This window comes from Garra rufa, chromosome 1 (genome assembly GCF_049309525.1).
Source record: "Garra rufa chromosome 1, GarRuf1.0, whole genome shotgun sequence".
Lineage (NCBI taxonomy): Eukaryota > Metazoa > Chordata > Actinopteri > Cypriniformes > Cyprinidae > Garra > Garra rufa.
The window spans coordinates 93,317,460-93,342,580 of NC_133361.1; the positions used below are offsets into that span (position 1 = coordinate 93,317,460).

The 25,121-nt window shown below is 42.8% G+C and overlaps 1 protein-coding gene and 18 non-coding genes across 19 annotated transcripts in view; 9 read left to right on the forward strand and 10 right to left on the reverse strand.

The window, feature by feature from the left end:
* Nucleotides 1–25,121, reverse strand: part of LOC141322290 (uncharacterized) — a 175,925-nt gene that overhangs the window by 143,292 nt on the left and 7,512 nt on the right. The window lies entirely within an intron of this gene.
* On the reverse strand, nucleotides 101–172 carry trnad-guc (transfer RNA aspartic acid (anticodon GUC)). Its single transcript has one exon. It is a non-coding gene; the product is annotated as a tRNA-Asp (tRNA).
* trnag-gcc (transfer RNA glycine (anticodon GCC)) lies at nucleotides 743–813 on the reverse strand. Its single transcript has one exon. It is a non-coding gene; the product is annotated as a tRNA-Gly (tRNA).
* Nucleotides 1,213–1,328, forward strand: LOC141288145 (U5 spliceosomal RNA). Its single transcript, XR_012339626.1, has one exon. It is a non-coding gene; the product is annotated as a U5 spliceosomal RNA (small nuclear RNA).
* On the reverse strand, nucleotides 2,009–2,080 carry trnad-guc (transfer RNA aspartic acid (anticodon GUC)). Its single transcript has one exon. It is a non-coding gene; the product is annotated as a tRNA-Asp (tRNA).
* On the forward strand, nucleotides 3,121–3,236 carry LOC141288152 (U5 spliceosomal RNA). The gene has a single exon (XR_012339627.1). It is a non-coding gene; the product is annotated as a U5 spliceosomal RNA (small nuclear RNA).
* trnag-ucc (transfer RNA glycine (anticodon UCC)) lies at nucleotides 3,742–3,813 on the forward strand. Its single transcript has one exon. It is a non-coding gene; the product is annotated as a tRNA-Gly (tRNA).
* Nucleotides 3,917–3,988, reverse strand: trnad-guc (transfer RNA aspartic acid (anticodon GUC)). The gene has a single exon. It is a non-coding gene; the product is annotated as a tRNA-Asp (tRNA).
* On the reverse strand, nucleotides 4,559–4,629 carry trnag-gcc (transfer RNA glycine (anticodon GCC)). Its single transcript has one exon. It is a non-coding gene; the product is annotated as a tRNA-Gly (tRNA).
* Nucleotides 5,029–5,144, forward strand: LOC141288160 (U5 spliceosomal RNA). The gene has a single exon (XR_012339628.1). It is a non-coding gene; the product is annotated as a U5 spliceosomal RNA (small nuclear RNA).
* On the forward strand, nucleotides 5,650–5,721 carry trnag-ucc (transfer RNA glycine (anticodon UCC)). The gene has a single exon. It is a non-coding gene; the product is annotated as a tRNA-Gly (tRNA).
* Nucleotides 5,825–5,896, reverse strand: trnad-guc (transfer RNA aspartic acid (anticodon GUC)). The gene has a single exon. It is a non-coding gene; the product is annotated as a tRNA-Asp (tRNA).
* Nucleotides 6,466–6,536, reverse strand: trnag-gcc (transfer RNA glycine (anticodon GCC)). The gene has a single exon. It is a non-coding gene; the product is annotated as a tRNA-Gly (tRNA).
* Nucleotides 6,936–7,051, forward strand: LOC141288168 (U5 spliceosomal RNA). The gene has a single exon (XR_012339629.1). It is a non-coding gene; the product is annotated as a U5 spliceosomal RNA (small nuclear RNA).
* Nucleotides 8,339–8,409, reverse strand: trnag-gcc (transfer RNA glycine (anticodon GCC)). The gene has a single exon. It is a non-coding gene; the product is annotated as a tRNA-Gly (tRNA).
* LOC141288181 (U5 spliceosomal RNA) lies at nucleotides 8,809–8,924 on the forward strand. Its single transcript, XR_012339632.1, has one exon. It is a non-coding gene; the product is annotated as a U5 spliceosomal RNA (small nuclear RNA).
* LOC141288187 (U5 spliceosomal RNA) lies at nucleotides 10,683–10,798 on the forward strand. Its single transcript, XR_012339633.1, has one exon. It is a non-coding gene; the product is annotated as a U5 spliceosomal RNA (small nuclear RNA).
* On the forward strand, nucleotides 12,591–12,706 carry LOC141288192 (U5 spliceosomal RNA). The gene has a single exon (XR_012339634.1). It is a non-coding gene; the product is annotated as a U5 spliceosomal RNA (small nuclear RNA).
* trnag-gcc (transfer RNA glycine (anticodon GCC)) lies at nucleotides 14,029–14,099 on the reverse strand. The gene has a single exon. It is a non-coding gene; the product is annotated as a tRNA-Gly (tRNA).

The following is a 25,121-nucleotide window of genomic DNA, read 5'->3' on the forward strand; positions in this document are numbered from 1 at the left end:
GTTTTGGCTCTGGTTGACGTTGAAGCAGAACTCCTTCTGTGACCTCTGTCAGCACCAAAATCTTTTGGATGAGTCGTTCAGCAGCAGCAAAGAGCTGGGTCTCCCCGTCGGGGAATCGAACCCCGGTCTTCCGCGTGACAGGCGGAGATACTGTCCACTATACTAACGAGGAGCCGTACCCAGTGTTCTTCGCCCCCAGCCGCCTTGACTTCACCGACATCAGCATAAGGAGCCACTACTCCATGAAAAAAAACAAATCAACCTGCCTTGATCTTATTGAGTCTCCCAATATCTTGAATGCTACACATTACAGGGGGTCCTCATTTGGACCACTTTACTATTATTACTATTTTTTTTACTTTTCATAATGGGAACATGAAAAAAAAGGATGGGAAATCATGTGGCAGTAACATCGCATTTACGTGGATCATATCGCCCACTGCTAGAATTCTACCACTGAACCACCAATGCTCGGAAAGGAGGGAGAACGTTTGGAATTAACACCGCATTTACGAGTATATTGCCCACTGCTAAACTTCGTCAACCTATAGATAAAGTGAACAAGTTTTATAGGCATTTGACGAATATAGACGGACTAATGAGTTTCTGAAAAGATTCGGCAGGGAACGGGGGTGGGTCGGTATGCAAAGGTTGGAGCTCCTTCAAGTAAATCAGGCTTCATTTTAAAGAACCTTACACACATGCAAGCACACACACAACTTAATTAAAAGGACTCCGTTCCTGCATTGGCCGGGAATCGGACCCGGGTCTCCCGCGTGGCAGGCGAGAATTCTACCACTGAACCACCAATGCTCGGCTGGGAGAACTTCGGCCTTCACATTGCCCTGGATTTAGTAATGGTGCGTAACTGTTACACGTCAAATCCAGGGAAAGGGGGGTTGGGTCAATATGCAAAGTTTGGAGCTCCTTCTAGCAAATCAGGCTTGGCCTTCAAGGCTCATTTTAAAGAATCCCACACACATGCAAACACACACCCCTTACTTAAAAGAACTCTGTTCCTGCATTTGCCCGGGAATCAGAGCCAGGCCTCCTGTGTGGCAGGCGAGAATGGATGATGGAAGAGACTTTTTAACTTTTACTCCTCCCATTTGGAGTGAGGGGGAGATGAAAATCTTATCGGCACCCTAGATTACCCTTTGTGAGTATAGTGGTTTACCACAGGGAGCGCACATGCTCAAGCGCGTGGGCACACAACTCGAGTTTCTCTTCATAGACGCATAAATCTTTCGCCTTTTACTAAAGATTTCCGTGGAGGGGAACCTTTCCGAGTGACCTGTATTTTTGGGTGCTCTGCTCACAGCAGAGCTGCACTGCAGTTTCAATAGCAGACTAAATCTGACCACACACCAATGTGCATTGGAGCAAAGCGTGCTTTCTCGTGGACCGTGTTTGCAGCCTTTGCGCTTCCTGTGTCGCAACTTCACATTTTTTTTCAGCCAGCATGGAAAGACAGCACTCTCATGACATGATGGGATCCAAACCTTGGGCTTCAGCCACTTTGGCCCTGTCAGTGACTCATGTACTTCCAGCATTCTTTTCTGCTCACAACAGAGCTGTATTGGAGTGTCAAGAGTAAAACTGGCCACCAGCCAATGGGCGGTGGAACGAAGCGCGCCTCACCACGTTCTGTACTTGCGGACTTTGCGCTTTCTGCGTCGCAGCTCCAGATTTCTTTAGCCCGCATGGAAAGACAGCACTCTCTCGTACATGACGGGATACAAACAAAGATGGCTTCAGCTCCTTTTGCCCTATCAGTGACTTGTGCATTTCAAGCATTCTTTTCAGATGGCTAAAAGCTGGAGTCGGACACTTGCGTTGGTGGTATAGTGGTGAGCATAGCTGGCTTCCAAGCAGTTGACCCGGGTTCGATTCCCGGCCAACGCGTTTGTTTTGGCTCTGGTTGACGTTGAAGCAGAACTCCTTCTGTGACCTCTGTCAGCACCAAAATCTTTTGGATGAGTCGTTCAGCAGCAGCAAAGAGCTGGGTCTCCCCGTCGGGGAATCGAACCCCGGTCTTCCGCGTGACAGGCGGAGATACTGTCCACTATACTAACGAGGAGCCGTACCCAGTGTTTTTCGCCCCCAGCCACCTTGACTTCACCGACATCAGCATAAGGAGCCACTACTCCATGAAAAAAAACAAATCAACCTGCCTTGATCTTATTGAGTCTCCCAATATCTTGAATGCTACACATTACAGGGGGTCCTCATTTGGACCACTTTACTATTATTACTATTTTTTTTACTTTTCATAATGGGAACATGAAAAAAAAGGATGGGAAATCATGTGGCAGTAACATCGCATTTACGTGGATCATATCGCCCACTGCTAGAATTCTACCACTGAACCACCAATGCTCGGAAAGGAGGGAGAACGTTTGGAATTAACACCGCATTTACGAGTATATTGCCCACTGCTAAACTTCGTCAACCTATAGATAAAGTGAACAAGTTTTATAGGCATTTGACGAATATAGACGGACTAATGAGTTTCTGAAAAGATTCGGCAGGAAACGGGGGTGGGTCGGTATGCAAAGGTTGGAGCTCCTTCAAGTAAATCAGGCTTCATTTTAAAGAACCTTACACACATGCAAGCACACACACAACTTAATTAAAAGGACTCCGTTCCTGCATTGGCCGGGAATCGGACACGGGTCTCGCGCGTGGCAGGCGAGAATTCTACCACTGAACCACCACTGCTCGGCTGGGAGAACTTCGGCCTTCACATTGCCCTGGATTTAGTAATGGTGCGTAACTGTTACACGTCAAATCCAGGGAAAGGGGGGTTGGGTCAATATGCAAAGTTTGGAGCTCCTTCTAGCAAATCAGGCTTGGCCTTCAAGGCTCATTTTAAAGAATCCCACACACATGCAAACACACACCCCTTACTTAAAAGAACTCTGTTCCTGCATTTGCCCGGGAATCAGAGCCAGGCCTCCTGTGTGGCAGGCGAGAATGGATGATGGAAGAGACTTTTTAACTTTTACTCCTCCCATTTGGAGTGAGGGGGAGATGAAAATCTTATCGGCACCCTAGATTACCCTTTGTGAGTATAGTGGTTTACCACAGGGAGCGCACATGCTCAAGCGCGTGGGCACACAACTCGAGTTTCTCTTCATAGACGCATAAATCTTTCGCCTTTTACTAAAGATTTCCGTGGAGGGGAACCTTTCCGAGTGACCTGTATTTTTGGGTGCTCTGCTCACAGCAGAGCTGCACTGCAGTTTCAATAGCAGACTAAATCTGACCACACACCAATGTGCATTGGAGCAAAGCGTGCTTTCTCGTGGACCGTGTTTGCAGCCTTTGCGCTTCCTGTGTCGCAACTTCACATTTTTTTTCAGCCAGCATGGAAAGACAGCACTCTCATGACATGATGGGATCCAAACCTTGGGCTTCAGCCACTTTGGCCCTGTCAGTGACTCATGTACTTCCAGCATTCTTTTCTGCTCACAACAAAGCTGTATTGGAGTGTCAAGAGTAAAACTGGCCACCAGCCAATGGGCGGTGGAACGAAGCGCGCCTCACCACGTTCTGTACTTGCGGACTTTGCGCTTTCTGCGTCGCAGCTCCAGATTTCTTTAGCCCGCATGGAAAGACAGCACTCTCTCGTACATGACGGGATACAAACAAAGATGGCTTCAGCTCCTTTTGCCCTATCAGTGACTTGTGCATTTCAAGCATTCTTTTCAGATGGCTAAAAGCTGGAGTCGGGCACTTGCGTTGGTGGTATAGTGGTGAGCATAGCTGCCTTCCAAGCAGTTGACCCGGGTTCGATTCCCGGCCAACGCATTTGTTTTGGCTCTGGTTGACGTTGAAGCAGAACTCCTTCTGTGACCTCTGTCAGCACCAAAATCTTTTGGATGAGTCGTTCAGCAGCAGCAAAGAGCTGGGTTTCCCCGTCGGGGAATCGAACCCCGGTCTTCCGCGTGACAGGCGGAGATACTGTCCACTATACTAACGAGGAGCCGTACCCAGTGTTTTTCGCCCCCAGCCACCTTGACTTCACCGACATCAGCATAAGGAGCCACTACTCCATGAAAAAAAACAAATCAACCTGCCTTGATCTTATTGAGTCTCCCAATATCTTGAATGCTACACATTACAGGGGGTCCTCATTTGGACCACTTTACTATTATTACTATTTTTTTTACTTTTCATAATGGGAACATGAAAAAAAAGGATGGGAAATCATGTGGCAGTAACATCGCATTTACGTGGATCATATCGCCCACTGCTAGAATTCTACCACTGAACCACCAATGCTCGGAAAGGAGGGAGAACGTTTGGAATTAACACCGCATTTACGAGTATATTGCCCACTGCTAAACTTCGTCAACCTATAGATAAAGTGAACAAGTTTTATAGGCATTTGACGAATATAGACGGACTAATGAGTTTCTGAAAAGATTCGGCAGGAAACGGGGGTGGGTCGGTATGCAAAGGTTGGAGCTCCTTCAAGTAAATCAGGCTTCATTTTAAAGAACCTTACACACATCCAAGCACACACACAACTTAATTAAAAGGACTCCGTTCCTGCATTGGCCGGGAATCGGACCCGGGTCTCCCGCGTGGCAGGCGAGAATTCTACCACTGAACCACCAATGCTCGGCTGGGAGAACTTCGGCCTTCACATTGCCCTGGATTTAGTAATGGTGCGTAACTGTTACACGTCAAATCCAGGGAAAGGGGGGTTGGGTCAATATGCAAAGTTTGGAGCTCCTTCTAGCAAATCAGGCTTGGCCTTCAAGGCTCATTTTAAAGAATCCCACACACATGCAAACACACACCCCTTACTTAAAAGAACTCTGTTCCTGCATTTGCCCGGGAATCAGAGCCAGGCCTCCTGTGTGGCAGGCGAGAATGGATGATGGAAGAGACTTTTTAACTTTTACTCCTCCCATTTGGAGTGAGGGGGAGATGAAAATCTTATCGGCACCCAAGATTACCCTTTGTGAGTATAGTGGTTTACCACAGGGAGCGCACATGCTCAAGCGCGTGGGCACACAACTCGAGTTTCTCTTCATAGACGCATAAATCTTTCGCCTTTTACTAAAGATTTCCGTGGAGGGGAACCTTTCCGAGTGACCTGTATTTTTGGGTGCTCTGCTCACAGCAGAGCTGCACTGCAGTTTCAATAGCAGACTAAATCTGACCACACACCAATGTGCATTGGAGCAAAGCGTGCTTTCTCGTGGACCGTGTTTGCAGCCTTTGCGCTTCCTGTGTCGCAACTTCACATTTTTTTTCAGCCAGCATGGAAAGACAGCACTCTCATGACATGATGGGATCCAAACCTTGGGCTTCAGCCACTTTGGCCCTGTCAGTGACTCATGTACTTCCAGCATTCTTTTCTGCTCACAACAGAGCTGTATTGGAGTGTCAAGAGTAAAACTGGCCACCAGCCAATGGGCGGTAGAACGAAGCGCGCCTCACCACGTTCTGTACTTGCGGACTTTGCGCTTTCTGCGTCGCAGCTCCAGATTTCTTTAGCCCGCATGGAAAGACAGCACTCTCTCGTACATGACGGGATACAAACAAAGATGGCTTCAGCTCCTTTTGCCCTATCAGTGACTTGTGCATTTCAAGCATTCTTTTCAGATGGCTAAAAGCTGGAGTCGGGCACTTGCGTTGGTGGTATAGTGGTGAGCATAGCTGCCTTCCAAGCAGTTGACCCGGGTTCGATTCCCGGCCAACGCATTTGTTTTGGCTCTGGTTGACGTTGAAGCAGAACTCCTTCTGTGACCTCTGTCAGCACCAAAATCTTTTGGATGAGTCGTTCAGCAGCAGCAAAGAGCTGGGTCTCCCCGTCGGGGAATCGAACCCCGGTCTTCCGCGTGACAGGCGGAGATACTGTCCACTATACTAACGAGGAGCCGTACCCAGTGTTCTTCGCCCCCAGCCGCCTTGACTTCACCGACATCAGCATAAGGAGCCACTACTCCATGAAAAAAACAAATCAACCTGCCTTGATCTTATTGAGTCTCCCAATATCTTGAATGCTACACATTACAGGGGGTCCTCATTTGGACCACTTTACTATTATTACTATTTTTTTTACTTTTCATAATGGGAACATGAAAAAAAAGGATGGGAAATCATGTGGCAGTAACATCGCATTTACGTGGATCATATCGCCCACTGCTAGAATTCTACCACTGAATCACCAATGCTCGGAAAGGAGGGAGAACGTTTGGAATTAACACCGCATTTACGAGTATATTGCCCACTGCTAAACTTCGTCAACCTATAGATAAAGTGAACAAGTTTTATAGGCATTTGACGAATATAGACGGACTAATGAGTTTCTGAAAAGATTCGGCAGGGAACGGGGGTGGGTCGGTATGCAAAGGTTGGAGCTCCTTCAAGTAAATCAGGCTTCATTTTAAAGAACCTTACACACATGCAAGCACACACACAACTTAATTAAAAGGACTCCGTTCCTGCATTGGCCGGGAATCGGACCCGGGTCTCCCGCGTGGCAGGCGAGAATTCTACCACTGAACCACCAATGCTCGGCTGGGAGAACTTCGGCCTTCACATTGCCCTGGATTTAGTAATGGTGCGTAACTGTTACACGTCAAATCCAGGGAAAGGGGGGTTGGGTCAATATGCAAAGTTTGGAGCTCCTTCTAGCAAATCAGGCTTGGCCTTCAAGGCTCATTTTAAAGAATCCCACACACATGCAAACACACACCCCTTACTTAAAAGAACTCTGTTCCTGCATTTGCCCGGGAATCAGAGCCAGGCCTCCTGTGTGGCAGGCGAGAATGGATGATGGAAGAGACTTTTTAACTTTTACTCCTCCCATTTGGAGTGAGGGGGAGATGAAAATCTTATCGGCACCCTAGATTACCCTTTGTGAGTATAGTGGTTTACCACAGGGAGCGCACATGCTCAAGCGCGTGGGCACACAACTCGAGTTTCTCTTCATAGACGCATAAATCTTTCGCCTTTTACTAAAGATTTCCGTGGAGGGGAACCTTTCCGAGTGACCTGTATTTTTGGGTGCTCTGCTCACAGCAGAGCTGCACTGCAGTTTCAATAGCAGACTAAATCTGACCACACACCAATGTGCATTGGAGCAAAGCGTGCTTTCTCGTGGACCGTGTTTGCAGCCTTTGCGCTTCCTGTGTCGCAACTTCACATTTTTTTTCAGCCAGCATGGAAAGACAGCACTCTCATGACATGATGGGATCCAAACCTTGGGCTTCAGCCACTTTGGCCCTGTCAGTGACTCATGTACTTCCAGCATTCTTTTCTGCTCACAACAGAGCTGTATTGGAGTGTCAAGAGTAAAACTGGCCACCAGCCAATGGGCGGTGGAACGAAGCGCGCCTCACCACGTTCTGTACTTGCGGACTTTGCGCTTTCTGCGTCGCAGCTCCAGATTTCTTTAGCCCGCATGGAAAGACAGCACTCTCTCGTACATGACGGGATACAAACAAAGATGGCTTCAGCTCCTTTTGCCCTATCAGTGACTTGTGCATTTCAAGCATTCTTTTCAGATGGCTAAAAGCTGGTGTCGGGCACTTGCGTTGGTGGTATAGTGGTGAGCATAGCTGCTTTCAAAGCAGTTGACCCGGGTTCGATTCCCGGCCATCGCATTTGTTTTGGCTCTGGTTGACGTTGAAGCAGAACTCCTTCTGTGACCTCTGTCAGCACCAAAATCTTTTGGATGAGTCGTTCAGCAGCAGCAAAGAGCTGGGTCTCCCCGTCGGGGAATCGAACCCCGGTCTAACGAGGAGCTGTAACCACTGTTCTTCGCCCCCAGCCGACTTAACTTCACCGACATCAGCATAAGGAGCCACTACTCCATGAAAAAAAACAAATCAACCTGCCTTGATCTTATTGAGTCTCCCAATATCTTGAATGCTACACATTACAGGGGGTCCTCATTTGGACCACTTTACTATTATTACTATTTTTTTTACTTTTCATAATGGGAACATGAAAAAAAAGGATGGGAAATCATGTGGCAGTAACATCGCATTTACGTGGATCATATCGCCCACTGCTAGAATTCTACCACTGAACCACCAATGCTCGGAAAGCAGGGAGAACGTTTGGAATTAACACCGCATTTACGAGTATATTGCCCACTGCTAAACTTCGTCAACCTATAGATAAAGTGAACAAGTTTTATAGGCATTTGACGAATATAGACGGACTAATGAGTTTCTGAAAAGATTCGGCAGGGAACGGGGGTTGGTCGGTATGCAAAGGTTGGAGCTCCTTCAAGTAAATCAGGCTTCATTTTAAAGAACCTTACACACATGCAAGCACACACACAACTTAATTAAAAGGACTCCGTTCCTGCATTGGCCGGGAATCGGACCCGGGTCTCCCGCGTGGCAGGCGAGAATTCTACCACTGAACCACCAATGCTCGGCTGGGAGAACTTCGGCCTTCACATTGCCCTGGATTTAGTAATGGTGCGTAACTGTTACACGTCAAATCCAGGGAAAGGGGGGTTGGGTCAATATGCAAAGTTTGGAGCTCCTTCTAGCAAATCAGGCTTGGCCTTCAAGGCTCATTTTAAAGAATCCCACACACATGCAAACACACACCCCTTACTTAAAAGAACTCTGTTCCTGCATTTGCCCGGGAATCAGAGCCAGGCCTCCTGTGTGGCAGGCGAGAATGGATGATGGAAGAGACTTTTTAACTTTTACTCCTCCCATTTGGAGTGAGGGGGAGATGAAAATCTTATCGGCACCCTAGATTACCCTTTGTGAGTATAGTGGTTTACCACAGGGAGCGCACATGCTCAAGCGCGTGGGCACACAACTCGAGTTTCTCTTCATAGACGCATAAATCTTTCGCCTTTTACTAAAGATTTCCGTGGAGGGGAACCTTTCCGAGTGACCTGTATTTTTGGGTGCTCTGCTCACAGCAGAGCTGCACTGCAGTTTCAATAGCAGACCAAATCTGACCACACACCAATGTGCATTGGAGCAAAGCGTGCTTTCTCGTGGACCGTGTTTGCAGCCTTTGCGCTTCCTGTGTCGCAACTTCACATTTTTTTTCAGCCAGCATGGAAAGACAGCACTCTCATGACATGATGGGATCCAAACCTTGGGCTTCAGCCACTTTGGCCCTGTCAGTGACTCATGTACTTCCAGCATTCTTTTCTGCTCACAACAGAGCTGTATTGGAGTGTCAAGAGTAAAACTGGCCACCAGCCAATGGGCGGTGGAACGAAGCGCGCCTCACCACGTTCTGTACTTGCGGACTTTGCGCTTTCTGCGTCGCAGCTCCAGATTTCTTTAGCCCGCATGGAAAGACAGCACTCTCTCGTACATGACGGGATACAAACAAAGATGGCTTCAGCTCCTTTTGCCCTATCAGTGACTTGTGCATTTCAAGCATTCTTTTCAGATGGCTAAAAGCTGGTGTCGGGCACTTGCGTTGGTGGTATAGTGGTGAGAATAGCTGCCTTCAAAGCAGTTGACCCGGGTTCGATTCCCGGCCAACGCATTTGTTTTGGCTCTGGTTGACGTTGAAGCAGAACTCCTTCTGTGACCTCTGTCAGCACCAAAATCTTTTGGATGAGTCGTTCAGCAGCAGCAAAGAGCTGGGTCTCCCCGTCGGGGAATCGAACCCCGGTCTAACGAGGAGCTGTAACCACTGTACTTTGCCCCCAGCCGACTTGACTTCACCGACATCAGCATAAGGAGCCACTACTCCATGAAAAAAAACAAATCAACCTGCCTTGATCTTATTGAGTCTCCCAATATCTTGAATGCTACACATTACAGGGGGTCCCCATTTGGACCACTTTACTATTATTACTATTTTTTTTACTTTTCATAATGGGAACATGAAAAAAAAGGGATGGGAAATCATGTGGCAGTAACATCGCATTTACGTGGATCATATCGCCCACTGCTAGAATTCTACCACTGAACCACCAATGCTCGGAAAGCAGGGAGAACGTTTGGAATTAACACCGCATTGACGAGTATATTGCCCACTGCTAAACTTCGTCAACCTATAGATAAAGTGAACAAGTTTTATAGGCATTTGACGAATATAGACGGACTAATGAGTTTCTGAAAAGATTCGGCAGGGAACGGGGGTTGGTCGGTATGCAAAGGTTGGAGCTCCTTCAAGTAAATCAGGCTTCATTTTAAAGAACCTTACACACATGCAAGCACACACACAACTTAATTAAAAGGACTCCGTTCCTGCATTGGCCGGGAATCAGACCCGGGTCTCCCGCGTGGCAGGCGAGAATTCTACCACTGAACCACCAATGCTCGGCTGGGAGAACTTCGGCCTTCACATTGCCCTGGATTTAGTAATGGTGCGTAACTGTTACACGTCAAATCCAGGGAAAGGGGGGTTGGGTCAATATGCAAAGTTTGGAGCTCCTTCTAGCAAATCAGGCTTGGCCTTCAAGGCTCATTTTAAAGAATCCCACACACATGCAAACACACACCCCTTACTTAAAAGAACTCTGTTCCTGCATTTGCCCGGGAATCAGAGCCAGGCCTCCTGTGTGGCAGGCGAGAATGGATGATGGAAGAGACTTTTTAACTTTTACTCCTCCCATTTGGAGTGAGGGGGAGATGAAAATCTTATCGGCACCCTAGATTACCCTTTGTGAGTATAGTGGTTTACCACAGGGAGCGCACATGCTCAAGCGCGTGGGCACACAACTCGAGTTTCTCTTCATAGACGCATAAATCTTTCGCCTTTTACTAAAGATTTCCGTGGAGGGGAACCTTTCCGAGTGACCTGTATTTTTGGGTGCTCTGCTCACAGCAGAGCTGCACTGCAGTTTCAATAGCAGACTAAATCTGACCACACACCAATGTGCATTGGAGCAAAGCGTGCTTTCTCGTGGACCGTGTTTGCAGCCTTTGCGCTTCCTGTGTCGCAACTTCACATTTTTTTTCAGCCAGCATGGAAAGACAGCACTCTCATGACATGATGGGATCCAAACCTTGGGCTTCAGCCACTTTGGCCCTGTCAGTGACTCATGTACTTCCAGCATTCTTTTCTGCTCACAACAGAGCTGTATTGGAGTGTCAAGAGTAAAACTGGCCACCAGCCAATGGGCGGTGGAACGAAGCGCGCCTCACCACGTTCTGTACTTGCGGACTTTGCGCTTTCTGCGTCGCAGCTCCAGATTTCTTTAGCCCGCATGGAAAGACAGCACTCTCTCGTACATGATGGGATACAAACAAAGATGGCTTCAGCTCCTTTTGCCCTATCAGTGACTTGTGCATTTCAAGCATTCTTTTCAGATGGCTAAAAGCTGTAGTCGGACACTTGCATTGGTGGTATAGTGGTGAGCATAGCTGCCTTCCAAGCAGTTGATCCGGGTTCGATTCCCGGCCAACGCATTTGTTTTGGCTCTGGTTGACGTTGAAGCAGAACTCCTTCTGTGACCTCTGTCAGCACCAAAATCTTTTGGATGAGTCGTTCAGCAGCAGCAAAGAGCTGGGTCTCCCCGTCGGGGAATCGAACCCCGGTCTTCCACGTGACAGGCGGAGATACTGTCCACTATACTAACGAGGAGCCGTACCCAGTGTTCTTCGCCCCCAGCCACCTTGACTTCACCGACATCAGCATAAGGAGCCACTACTCCATGAAAAAAAACAAATCAACCTGCCTTGATCTTATTGAGTCTCCCAATATCTTGAATGCTACACATTACAGGGGGTCCTCATTTGGACCACTTTACTATTATTACTATTTTTTTTACTTTTCATAATGGGAACATGAAAAAAAAGGATGGGAAATCATGTGGCAGTAACATCGCATTTACGTGGATCATATCGCCCACTGCTAGAATTCTACCACTGAACCACCAATGCTCGGAAAGGAGGGAGAACGTTTGGAATTAACACCGCATTTACGAGTATATTGCCCACTGCTAAACTTCGTCAACCTATAGATAAAGTGAACAAGTTTTATAGGCATTTGACGAATATAGACGGACTAATGAGTTTCTGAAAAGATTCGGCAGGAAACGGGGGTGGGTCGGTATGCAAAGGTTGGAGCTCCTTCAAGTAAATCAGGCTTCATTTTAAAGAACCTTACACACATGCAAGCACACACACAACTTAATTAAAAGGACTCCGTTCCTGCATTGGCTGGGAATCGGACCCGGGTCTCCCGCGTGGCAGGCGAGAATTCTACCACTGAACCACCAATGCTCGGCTGGGAGAACTTCGGCCTTCACATTGCCCTGGATTTAGTAATGGTGCGTAACTGTTACACGTCAAATCCAGGGAAAGGGGGGTTGGGTCAATATGCAAAGTTTGGAGCTCCTTCTAGCAAATCAGGCTTGGCCTTCAAGGCTCATTTTAAAGAATCCCACACACATGCAAACACACACCCCTTACTTAAAAGAACTCTGTTCCTGCATTTGCCCGGGAATCAGAGCCAGGCCTCCTGTGTGGCAGGCGAGAATGGATGATGGAAGAGACTTTTTAACTTTTACTCCTCCCATTTGGAGTGAGGGGGAGATGAAAATCTTATCGGCACCCTAGATTACCCTTTGTGAGTATAGTGGTTTACCACAGGGAGCGCACATGCTCAAGCGCGTGGGCACACAACTCGAGTTTCTCTTCATAGACGCATAAATCTTTCGCCTTTTACTAAAGATTTCCGTGGAGGGGAACCTTTCCGAGTGACCTGTATTTTTGGGTGCTCTGCTCACAGCAGAGCTGCACTGCAGTTTCAATAGCAGACCAAATCTGACCACACACCAATGTGCATTGGAGCAAAGCGTGCTTTCTCGTGGACCGTGTTTGCAGCCTTTGCGCTTCCTGTGTCGCAACTTCACATTTTTTTTCAGCCAGCATGGAAAGACAGCACTCTCATGACATGATGGGATCCAAACCTTGGGCTTCAGCCACTTTGGCCCTGTCAGTGACTCATGTACTTCCAGCATTCTTTTCTGCTCACAACAGAGCTGTATTGGAGTGTCAAGAGTAAAACTGGCCACCAGCCAATGGGCGGTGGAACGAAGCGCGCCTCACCACGTTCTGTACTTGCGGACTTTGCGCTTTCTGCGTCGCAGCTCCAGATTTCTTTAGCCCGCATGGAAAGACAGCACTCTCTCGTACATGACGGGATACAAACAAAGATGGCTTAAGCTCCTTTTGCCCTATCAGTGACTTGTGCAATTCAAGCATTCTTTTCAGATGGCTAAAAGCTGGATTCGGGCACTTGCGTTGGTGGTATAGTGGTGAGCATAGCTGCCTTCCAAGCAGTTGACCCGTGTTCGATTCCTAGCCAACGCATTTGTTTTGGCTCTGGCTGACGTTGAAGCAGAACTCCTTCTGTGACCTATGTCAGCACCAAAATCTTTTGGATGAGTCGTTCAGCAGCAGCAAAGAGCTGGGTCTCCCCGTCGGGGAATCAAACCCCGGTCTTCCGCGTGACAGGCGGAGATACTGTCCACTATACTAACGAGGAGCTGTAACCACTGTTCTTCGCCCCCAGCCGACTTGACTTCACCGACATCAGCATAAGGAGCCACTACTCCATGAAAAAAAACAAATCAACCTGCCTTGATCTTATTGAGTCTCCCAATATCTTGAATGCTACACATTACAGGGGGTCCTCATTTGGACCACTTTACTATTATTACTATTTTTTTTACTTTTCATAATGGGAACATGAAAAAAAAGGATGGGAAATCATGTGGCAGTAACATCGCATTTACGTGGATCATATCGCCCACTGCTAGAATTCTACCACTGAACCACCAATGCTCGGAAAGGAGGGAGAACGTTTGGAATTAACACCGCATTTACGAGTATATTGCCCACTGCTAAACTTCGTCAACCTATAGATAAAGTGAACAAGTTTTATAGGCATTTGACGAATATAGACGGACTAATGAGTTTCTGAAAAGATTCGGCAGGGAACGGGGGTGGGTCGGTATGCAAAGGTTGGAGCTCCTTCAAGTAAATCAGGCTTCATTTTAAAGAACCTTACACACATGCAAGCACACACACAACTTAATTAAAAGGACTCCATTCCTGCATTGGCCGGGAATCGGACCCGGGTCTCCCGCGTGGCAGGCGAGAATTCTACCACTGAACCACCAATGCTCGGCTGGGAGAACTTCGGCCTTCACATTGCCCTGGATTTAGTAATGGTGCGTAACTGTTACACGTCAAATCCAGGGAAAGGGGGGTTGGGTCAATATGCAAAGTTTGGAGCTCCTTCTAGCAAATCAGGCTTGGCCTTCAAGGCTCATTTTAAAGAATCTCCCGTGCGGCAGCCGTGGATAGTTTAGCTAAACGGCCCTAAACCGTTTCCCATTCATTCTCAATGGTAGTGCTAAACCACTACGGATGCAATATTCTTTTGTCCACTAACGCTTTTGTGGCGCTCTTCCGTGTTTCGTCTCCCCGGGAAGTTTGAAGTCGCCATTTTCATACCGACTCAGAGCGTGAAATACACTCAGTGAAGATCTGCCACGTTCATTTTATTCAGCACATCTATCAAAGGTAAGCTACTTTATTTGTATTTATTACCTTATAGCTTACGTTTTTGGTGCCATTAATCAGTGGCGTTGCGAGGGGGGGGCTTTGGGGGCTTAAGCCCCTGATATATTGTCAAAAGCCCCTGATCTTTTGGAATATGTTGCACTTAAAATATAATAGGTTGTATAACATTTACTTTTTTATTCAAGTACTTAAAATTCGCCTGTCCATAATGAAAAGCAGTCTGGTTGTGACAGATTACCGTTTACATCACGCGCATTCCACTGATCGCAGCTTTTGTGTGGGTATTTCTATAATCAGCTGTTCTGCAGTACCTGTTTCTACCGGCAGGTGGGACTGTTGTCAGACGGCAAGTGTTAAAAAAATCCCGCCACTGCACTGTCGTCATTCATTCATTATTTTGAGGAGCAGATGAGGTAATAATACAACTGTTCCGCGAAACTGAATAGTTGATGAAGCTTAATATTTGTTTTCAGTCTAAAATGTGTGTAGTTTTGGTGAAACAAAATAACTGTAATCAATAAATTGTGCGTCATATTAATGTAAATAACGCGCATTATTCATAAAAACGTAAATTGTACTAGCTTTGCTATATATGATATCGATATCTAGATATGATATAGCCAGTCACATCTGTTACTGTAATAGTTAAATCAGAAATGGTTGGCTTATATGCTAGCTTGCTACACCTCATTAGCATTTTAGATTTTTCGATAGGCCTATTAGTGCTGGGCGATAAATGGATTTTATCGATTAACTCGAGTGTGTAGTTTACATCGATTTGTTTGAATGAAAATTGGTTTTCTCTTTAACATCCGCCGACGCTCCTCTCTGGGCTCCAGCAGTTCCGAATGGGCTCCGCCCTCCCCCGCGCATATTAGAAATACACTACAATATATTTGTATTCAGAAAAGCACGGAAGACACATAACGTGTTATATTATTTATATTGATTTAATACAACAGTTAAATAAACAAGAAGTTATTATTAAGTGACTTAAATTGTCTGACTATAACACAATTGGCTGATTTTTCTCAATTCCGTCGTCAAAAGGAGTTTGAAACAAGTCACAACTGAGCTGCATCTCCACTCAATCACAGTGTGATTTGTTTATGAATGAAACGTGCGTTTTAAACGAATCTAGTGAGATGATTCAATTTCCCATTCATAAAGACAGCAACTTGCCTTATTTTGAATGAACCAACTGTTCGAACGAATCAAATGAACGATGTGATTCAGTAATTAAATCAGTGTCTTACCACTACCTGCTGGATGATCTGTTCAGTTATTTAAATCTTTAATATTTTTGTATTCCAAATTTTATATTTTTATAAACGATATGACTGCAAGAGAAAAGCATGGAAATATATATTTTCCTCCCATCTCATATTTATTTGTCTTACAAAAATTTACTGTGTCTGGTATGATAAGAATTGGACCTGGTGGAGAGCAATCAATGATGCAGTTGCAATGTATATTGCAAAATATATTGTGCCCATATATATTGTGGAAACCCTGGGGTTTCTTCACATGTTGAAAGTATCTGGGATTTTATTTTTAGGCCATATTGCCCAGCTCTAACGCCTGTTAATCAATACTTAAATATCTAAAATGGTTTAATATCTAAAACTTTTTCGCTCTTCTCTCTTGACAGTGAGTTCATGCATCTAGCTTATTATTGTATAGCTATATTCTACTGTAACTTGCTATGTCAGTTAGCATTCAATTACAAATCCCTCTAAAGAAATTTGAAGTAAACATATTTCTAGCATAGATTTAGCATTGTTATGTTATCTTTCAATAAAAAATTTAAATGTTATGACCTTAATGTTGTGGCATTTTTTTATTGTATCAAAAATAGCCTATTGAATATCCATATTTTTCAAAGTATTGAATTTAGAAATTCCAGTATCTTGACAACACTACACCTCAGTTAATCACTCTTTCCAAATGAACATGTTTGTAGCTTTGTATCACATTGGCTAACAACTCACACTATAAAATAAATCATGTTTTCAGATATGAAGACATGCAGAAAATTACAACATTTTTCAAAAAACAAACAGACACTGCAAATCAGGAGGAGATAGGAGGCTCAAGAGGTATGATATGACTCATGACAGACTAGTAAATGAAAAGTAGGTTATCAATGTGTTTTTTTTTCTTTTTTGGTGTTACAAGTTGGTCACAGAGCTTCACAATTAATTGTTAAAAGATTGTCATCTCAAAAACCCACTCTATCCTATTTCTAAAAGATAATGATTTGTCTTTTAAAACTTTATCAAGCATACGATCACAGCAAAACATTTAAACCTGTATTTGACTTAGAGAGAGCAGTTGTCATCTATTTATAAAGTTATGAAAAAGCTTTAGTCTTTAACCATACATTATTTCTGTGCTACAAACAATCACAGCAGTGCTGGAATAAAAATTTGTAGTTCAGATATAAACATTGATGTTGACTGCAGTAATCAAATTAGTGTTGATCACCTTTTGAAAGTGATCCACTGAAATGTGACTGGAATGCTACTATTAAAAGTGACTACTGAAAAGAGAATTGTTCAATACATTGTCTTTATGAGTTCACAGTTTATCCAAAATTATGCTCTAGTTGGTAATTTACCAATATGTAATGTAAACAAATTATCTGTAATTTCTTCCATCACCCACTTTTAAACTCTATTTTAGAGAGATCAAGCATCAAAGATGTGGTCAGTGAGGGTCAGGATTCAGAAGGTACTCACCGCTCACAATTCAATGGTAAATCAGCATGCTAAGTAATAACAATTAACCTAAAGCTTAAACCCAAGTCATTAACTTGCAGTTAAAATTTTCATATTGATGTGTATTGATGACTAATAGTATATTACCAAACCTTCACCAAATATTTACTGGTGTGGTTTCAAGAATAAAAAAAAAAAAAAACACTAAGAAAATTATATACAGTGCCTTGCGAAATTATTCATATCCCTTCATTTTTTTCACATTTTGTTATGTTGCTGTCTAATGTTAAACTACTTTAAATTACTTTTTCCCCACATCAATCTACACTCCCTACTCTATAATGGCAAAGCAAAAAAATAGGTTTTTAACATTTGTGCAAATTTATTAAAAATAAAAAACTGAAAAGATCCCGTTGCATTAGTATTGATACCCTTTTCTGGGACACTCGAAATTTAGCTCAGCAAATTTAGCTCTAGCTCATAAATTTGTAAAATTTGCAAATCTGGGTTTTGCTTTGTCATTATTATGGTGTATGGAGTGTACATTTTACAAATGTATTACAAATAAAACACTGAAATAAGTACATTGCATAAGTATTAACTCAGTACATAGTTGAAGCGCTTTACAGCCTCAAGTGTTTTTGGGTCTGATGTGAGCTTTGCACATCTGCATTTGGCAATTATCTGCCATTCTTTGCCTTTTGACCTTTTCACCTCTCCATCTCTGTCAGCTTGGACATTTTATAGAGTCCTAGTTGTTCCAGTCGTCTTCCATTATGGAGAATGCTTCTGTCAACCTTCAATGCAGCAGATTTGTTTCTGAACTCTTTTCTAGATCATTGCCTTAACGCAAGTCTGTCACTGAGCTCTACAGGCAGTTATCTTGACCTCAGGACTTGTTTTTTGCTCTGATATGCATTTTTCAGCTGTTAGACCTTTTCTGAGAGGTGTGTGTCTTTCTAAATCAGACTCATTCAAATGAATTTGCCACAGTTTAACTCCACTCCAAGTGTAGGAACATCTAGAAGCAATATCAATGCTGAGCTAAATTTCGAGCGTCCCAGAAAATTTCCCAGAAAGTCAGTTTTTTATTTTTAATAAATTTGCACAAATGTTAAAAACATTTTTTTTTTTTTTTGCTTTTCCATTATGGAGTAGGGAGTGTAGATTGATGTGGGGAAAAAAGTAATTTAAAGTAGTTTAACATGAGGCAGCAACATAACAAAATGTGAAAAAAAAATGAAGGCGTATGAATAATTTCGCAAGGCACTGTCTCTCATGTTAAAAAGGCTATTCATGTGACATGCTAAGCATCTCAAATTTGTACTTTGTAGATCAAATTGTGAGGTTAAGGGAAGAGAATGAGACTGCAGAAAGAACAGGAGATGACGTAGGGAGAGCCAGAAAAGACCAGGATGACCTAGGTGACCTTGATACAGGTCCTAAACAAGTGAAACTTGCCCAATATCCAATGAGCTATTTTAAGTTTCAAATGAGAGCATTCAATTCAAAATGGTATGACAGTTTTGTCTGGCTTGAGTACTCAGTAGAAAAAGATGCAGCATTTTGCTACTGCTGTCGCCTTTTTGGAAAACAACATACTCGAATCAACAGTGACCGACTGCAGAATCAGGGCTACAAAAATTGGAAGAAAGCCCTCAGTTCATTCAGAGAACATGAAAAAACCGCTGTTCACGGTGCCAGCATGGCCTCATGGCAAGGCTTCAAGAGTACAAAAGAGCATGGTGATATATGCATGCAACTGCACTCAGCCAGTATAAATGAAATCCAGGAAAGGCGTGAATACCTACGTCGCATTGTTGCAATAACAGGATTTCTAGCAAGACAAGATATACCATTTCGTGGGCATAGTGAAAAAGAGAGCAGTGCAAATCAAGGAAATTTTTTAGAGTGCTTCAAACTACTGTCTCAGTTTGATCCATTCCTTCAGAATTACACAGCTGCATCTAATTCAACATATCTCTCTCCAATCTCTCAAAATGAATTCATTCAGAGCTTTGCTGAAGAGGTTACTGAGGAGATCAGAAAGGAAATTAAGTTATCTGGCATGTATGCTGTAATGGCAGATGAGGCCAGAGATGGTAAGACGGAACAATTAGCTGTCTGTGTACGATATGTAAACTCAGATGGTAAAGTGGTGGAACGTTTCCTGGGCCTTCAAGAACTAAAAGTTTTTGATGCAAGACAATCACAAACACAATTGAAGCACTGCTTGATGCCAATGAGTTGGGAAATCTGACATGTGTAGCTCAGACGTATGACGGTGCGTCTGTGATGAGCGGCGCATCTGGTGGTGTGCAGGCTCTATTCCGAGCCAATCACCCAGAAGCTATTTACATACACTGCTACGCACATCAACTAAACCTTGTGTTGTGTTACACATGCAGGGCGGTTCAAGAAGCAGCAGATTTTTTTGACTGCCTAGAATGTGTTTACACATTTTTCAACACCTCTCTAGTAAACCATGAGAAGCTGATTGCTGTACAAAAACAGCTTGGTCTACCTGGCCATGAACTTGCTCAACTTTCAAGAACTCGCTGGTCCTGCCAGCTTGCATCTGTTACCGCAATGCTTGAAAACTACAGTGCTGTCTTAACGTGTCTTGAAGAAATTGGAACACCTGTTGCAGTAGGCCTCAGGATGAAGTTGTGCAAGTTTTCTGTGGTCTACATGATGGTAATGTTTGAGTGTCTGTTGTCCATTACAGATGGGTTGCACAAATATCTGCAAAGAGTAAGTCTGGATTTGGCTGAAGCTGTAATGTACAAAGAAGCTGTCTGCAACACGCTGAAGGCAAAACGAACTGATGAAATGGCACAGAGCCTGTACAACAGAGCAAAGGCTATTTGCCAGGCAAATGGCAGTGATGGTCAATCCTCATCTCCTCGACGCAAACAAAAGCGAATGAAAGAATTTGTTGTTGAATCAACTTGTGGTGCTGTTGGTACTGATCTAGGAAGCTCCGACAATCTGAAGAGACATCTATACTTCCCTTGTGTGGATCGGATGATTAGTGAGCTCAGTCAAAGGTTTTCAAGTGTAGGAGATAGTATTCTGAAGGGTGTACAGGCCTGTCATCCATCTTCAGTAACCTTCTTGTCACAGGATCTGCTCAATGAAGTTGCACTGCACTACAACATAGAGCTTCGTGCAGAAGAAATCTATGTGGCAAAACATTACCTGGCAAAAAAGAATGAAGAAGGTAGCATTCCAGATATACTCAGTGTATACCGTCTGCTGGACTGTGACATGTTCCCCTCTATCAAAAAACTTTTTCAGATTGTACTAACACTGCCTGTCAGCAGCTGTACATGTGAATGATCATTTAGTGCCCTGAGACGCCTGCACACATGGTTGAGGCGAACTATGGGTCAGGAAAGACTACACAACCTTGCTGTTCTTTCAATTGAAAAAGATTCTGTTAACTCAATTGAGCCAGGAAGAGTAATCGACAGATTTGCTACACTCAAGTCAAGGAGACACACACTGATTCTTCCACCTAAAAAATAAGAGACAAAAATTTAAATATTGCTGTGAAAGACAATACAAACAGCAATAGAGGAAAGACGACAAAGACAATGATAGACAATTCACAGACAATGAGAAATGCAATTAAAATGCCAGATAAGAAGGACAAAGAACATATAAAGGTGTATATATAGAGAGAGAGAGCGAGAGAGAGAGAGTCGGAAGGCAAAACAAGAGAACAGTCAAAAAGTGGATGATTAACGGACAGACAGAAGTGAGAAATAAACAAATAGGAAGAATAATAAACAAAACAGGCAGACAGACTGGTCAAGAAGAGAAGCAAAGGTTAATGTTATAACGAATACAGACAACAAGAGTACTGATAATAAGAACTGTGTTTTGTTCATACAGTGTGTTCAAAATTCAATAAATGAGAGTACCATATGTATTGGTTTGTTATTTATTAATCATTTATAAAATGATGTAACTGCCTTGCAAATAATCCATGAGTTGGTGGGAGGCAGCGGGGTGAAGTAGAGCTGTTTTTTTTTTTTTTGGGGGGGGGGGGGGGGTTGGGGTACTTCTTAGAGGCTAAGCCCCTTATCTCTTCTGACCCTAGCAACGCCCCTGCCATTAATAATGATATCCAATTAGTTGTTGAGCGAAAACGCCTGCTTCGCTCCATTGGTCGTCACTAAACTTTACGCTGTCTGCTTTTGTTTACTATTATATCATCAAAGGTTGATTTGCACACAAAGTTATGAATGAACATGATCGTTTTATATGTTCATGTGTACAGTACTTATGTCATTCGGTTAAACTATCCGTTTAGTTACCATGACATCACTTGTTTGGCTTGTGGTAAATACGAGCTAAATAATGAATGAATGTTTTTTTTTTACGTTTATGTGAATGGTTTTCATTTGGTGATGTTAAATAAGCTATGTATGGCATATATTTCAGTAGTAATGTGTTGATAACTCGCAGATACACATTGCACTGTCTAAGGTAGCTTACTGCTGTAAATCCTTTGTGCAAATTAGATAAGGTAGACTTTAATATATGTCCTTTACGTTGCACAAGGCTTAATAGCCTAATTTTAGAAACAAATGTATGGGCTTTATAATAATTTTACAACTTTCAATGTGTGAAATAATACACATCCATTAAACAACATAACCTTTTGAGATAAAGCTACCAAACCATCTGTAAAAATATCTAAATAGTATTCCCTGTCATGCACAAGACAGAATATTCCTTAATTATTTTTATATACACTACTAATAATAAAAGGAATATTCTGAAAAAGAAAACTAGTCTTGTGCATGACAGGGAATAATATTTATAGATGTTTACAGTTGATTTGATAACTTTATCTCAGACCGTATGTGTGTGCATTTACTTGCGCAACGTAAAGGGCATATATGTTATAACATAACAGTGCAAAGAGTTTGATTGGTTTTGACAAATAAACCTAAAATTCAGTTTTTCTTTCATGGTAGATCAAGATGCAGAAAAAAGTGCTGTTCTTCCCAGGGAGAATGTGCATTATACTAACTGTCTTAAGGACTATGAATTCGTGCCATGATGAATTGATACCAACTACAATGAGGGTAAGTATGCATTTTTGTTCTGCATTCATGTTTCATTGGGTATTAACACTTGAATGCAGGCTTGTTCACTGAGTCAGTTTGCTCCTCCTGCTCAGACTAGTGAGTAGTGTTTAGGATAGTACATTGGTTTGTCATGTCTGTGGGATTTAATTAAGTTTTACTTATATAGCTAAAACGAACTTAAAAAAGCACAAAATTAATGTATCCAATCTCTGCGATCTTCAGGGTTAGGCCACATGTTTCCAAACAGGATTAGGGCCATTCATGAATTGAATTGAGAATGAATGGTAAATTCCAGTTCACTTCCTGGAATGGAATTGGATTTGGAATTGGAATGTCAGGAAAGAGAATTGAAATCAAATAAATTCCACTTGCGGTGCTAAATAAAATAATTTGACTTGTTTTGCTTTATAGTTTATAGTACATCAAATATTGTAAATCACATAAACAACAAACAAATAAAAGAAATATAAAGTACTGTATGTTTAGTATGTTAAGCATGATCATTTCACATGCCACATTTCAGGAAATGATGATAATTCAATGCAATAGAAAGTGAATGAAATACATGAATGAACATGAATCATTTGTTTGTGAGTTGAGACATATCTTATGTGGTAATCATATATTGAATTTATAGTACATCCAGAAACTTATCACCACTGTCATTCAATTATTACAGTTTTTTTCAGTCGCTAACAAGCGTTTGTCCAAACAGTTGTCACATTTTCAAAACTCTAAACACAGCATCGGTCTTTTGTGGCCATACCATTCACACATTTCATGTCGTTTTCACCCAATATGGAGTCAGTGAACACATTTACACAATGCTTACATTTTCTTAACAGACAAGCTATACCTAGCTATATGCAGTGAGAGATGCAGTGAGAGGAGCAGTGAGAGATGCAGGAGCAGTGAGAGATGCAGTGAGAGGAGCAGATGCAGTGAGAGATGCAGTGAGAGGAGCAGTGAGTGATGCAGTGAGAGATGCAGTGAGAGATGCAGTGAGAGATGCAGTGAGAGATGCAGTGATGCAGGAGCAGTGAGAGATGCAGTGAGAGATGCAGTGAGAGATGCAGTGATGCAGGAGCAGTGAGAGATGCAGTGAGAGGAGCAGATGCAGTGAGAGATGCAGTGAGAGATGCAGTGAGAAAAGCAGTGAGAGATGCAGTGAGAGATGCAGATGCAGTGAGAGATGCAGCGAGAAGAGCAGATACAGTGAGAGGAGCAGATGCAGTGAGAGATGCAGTGAGAGATGCAGATGCAGTGAGAAAAGCAGTGAGAGATGCAGATGCAGTGAGAGATGCAGCGAGAAGAGCAGATGCAGTGAGAGATGCATGTATTTTTGAGACGAAAATTATCCCTTTGGCCAATTATGTTTTGTAGATGTGAGTCTGTCTTAAGAGTTTAGAAAAAGTATCTGAAATATGGGTAAGCGCTTGTTAGCGATTGAAAAACTGTAATTCATACTTTTTTTACAGGATACAGGTTTTTATACTGTATCTAAGGTTTGAAACATTGTTTTTGCTTTTGTGGGATGTTGTGTTAACATTCGTAAATACTACAAAAACAATCCATAATTTTGTTGGTAGGTATAGCTTGTTTGTTAAGAAAATGTAAGCACTGTGGAAATGTGTTCACTGACTCCATATTGGGTGAAAACGACATGAAATGTGTGAATGGTATGGCCCCAAAAGACCGATGCTGTGCTAATTGTGTTTAGAGTTTTGAAAATGTGACAACTGTTTAGACAAACGCTTGTTAGCGACTGAAAAAAACTGTAAGATGGTCTCAAGGTACACAGTGTGTAAATGTAAGCATTTTAAATCTATGACAGGCAGGAGAAGGAAACATATGGCTGTTTTTGTTCCTACTAACACCAACACTATACTATTACTAGCATATATTGTAAGCTCTGAAATGACTGATGGTTTTGTATGTTATAGTTCCATCTGCTGCACTATCCAAACCAACTCCTGATACAAGTGCTGGATTGAAGACATCACCAGTTGATGGTAAAAACACTGTAATCTAGATCATGTAATCAAATGTTGAGTTAATTTTGGTTGCATAAATATAATAATTGGTCTATTTACGTTTGTGTAGCTCCAGCCTCTCCAGGCCTAAAGGGGAAGACACCTGTGCTCTTCCAGCAGAACTGATGTTCCTAGTGAAGGAGACCTCAGCAGAGAGGCCTGAGTCAACTCCAGGTATGTTTTCATTTTAGTGTAGGGCTGATGATCAGACAGGGTTTCCGCGGGGCATTAAAAGTATTAAAGTCAAGAAAATTACATATGATGTAGCCTAGTTAAGCAACGTGAGTGTACCAAAAGAGAAAGCTGTTTTCAGGACATTACCACGATTGCAGATTTGTCATTCAATTAACAAGTAATAATTAGTGTTTTGTTACAGAATAAATCAGCGTTTTTTGTTTTTTTTAGTTAAATAATTTTTGAGTCGATGAATCATTGATACATTCATAAAGACAGACACTTGATTGATTCTTGAATGAATCAGCAGAAAACAATTTAAGGGGGAAGATATCATGAATATGCTGATTTAAGTAAGGTTAGAAGGGATGCAGTTTAAATTATATAGATTTTCTCACATATCCAAGACTATCATCATTGCATTGTCAAATTCAATGGCACTTAATTTAAAACATATAACCGGTCAAAGTTTGGGATCATTAAGATTGTTTAATGTTTTTGAATAGTCTATATTATATAATATGTAATATATATAGTATAGTATATAATATATAATATAATATATCATTTAAATTTATGATACTTTTT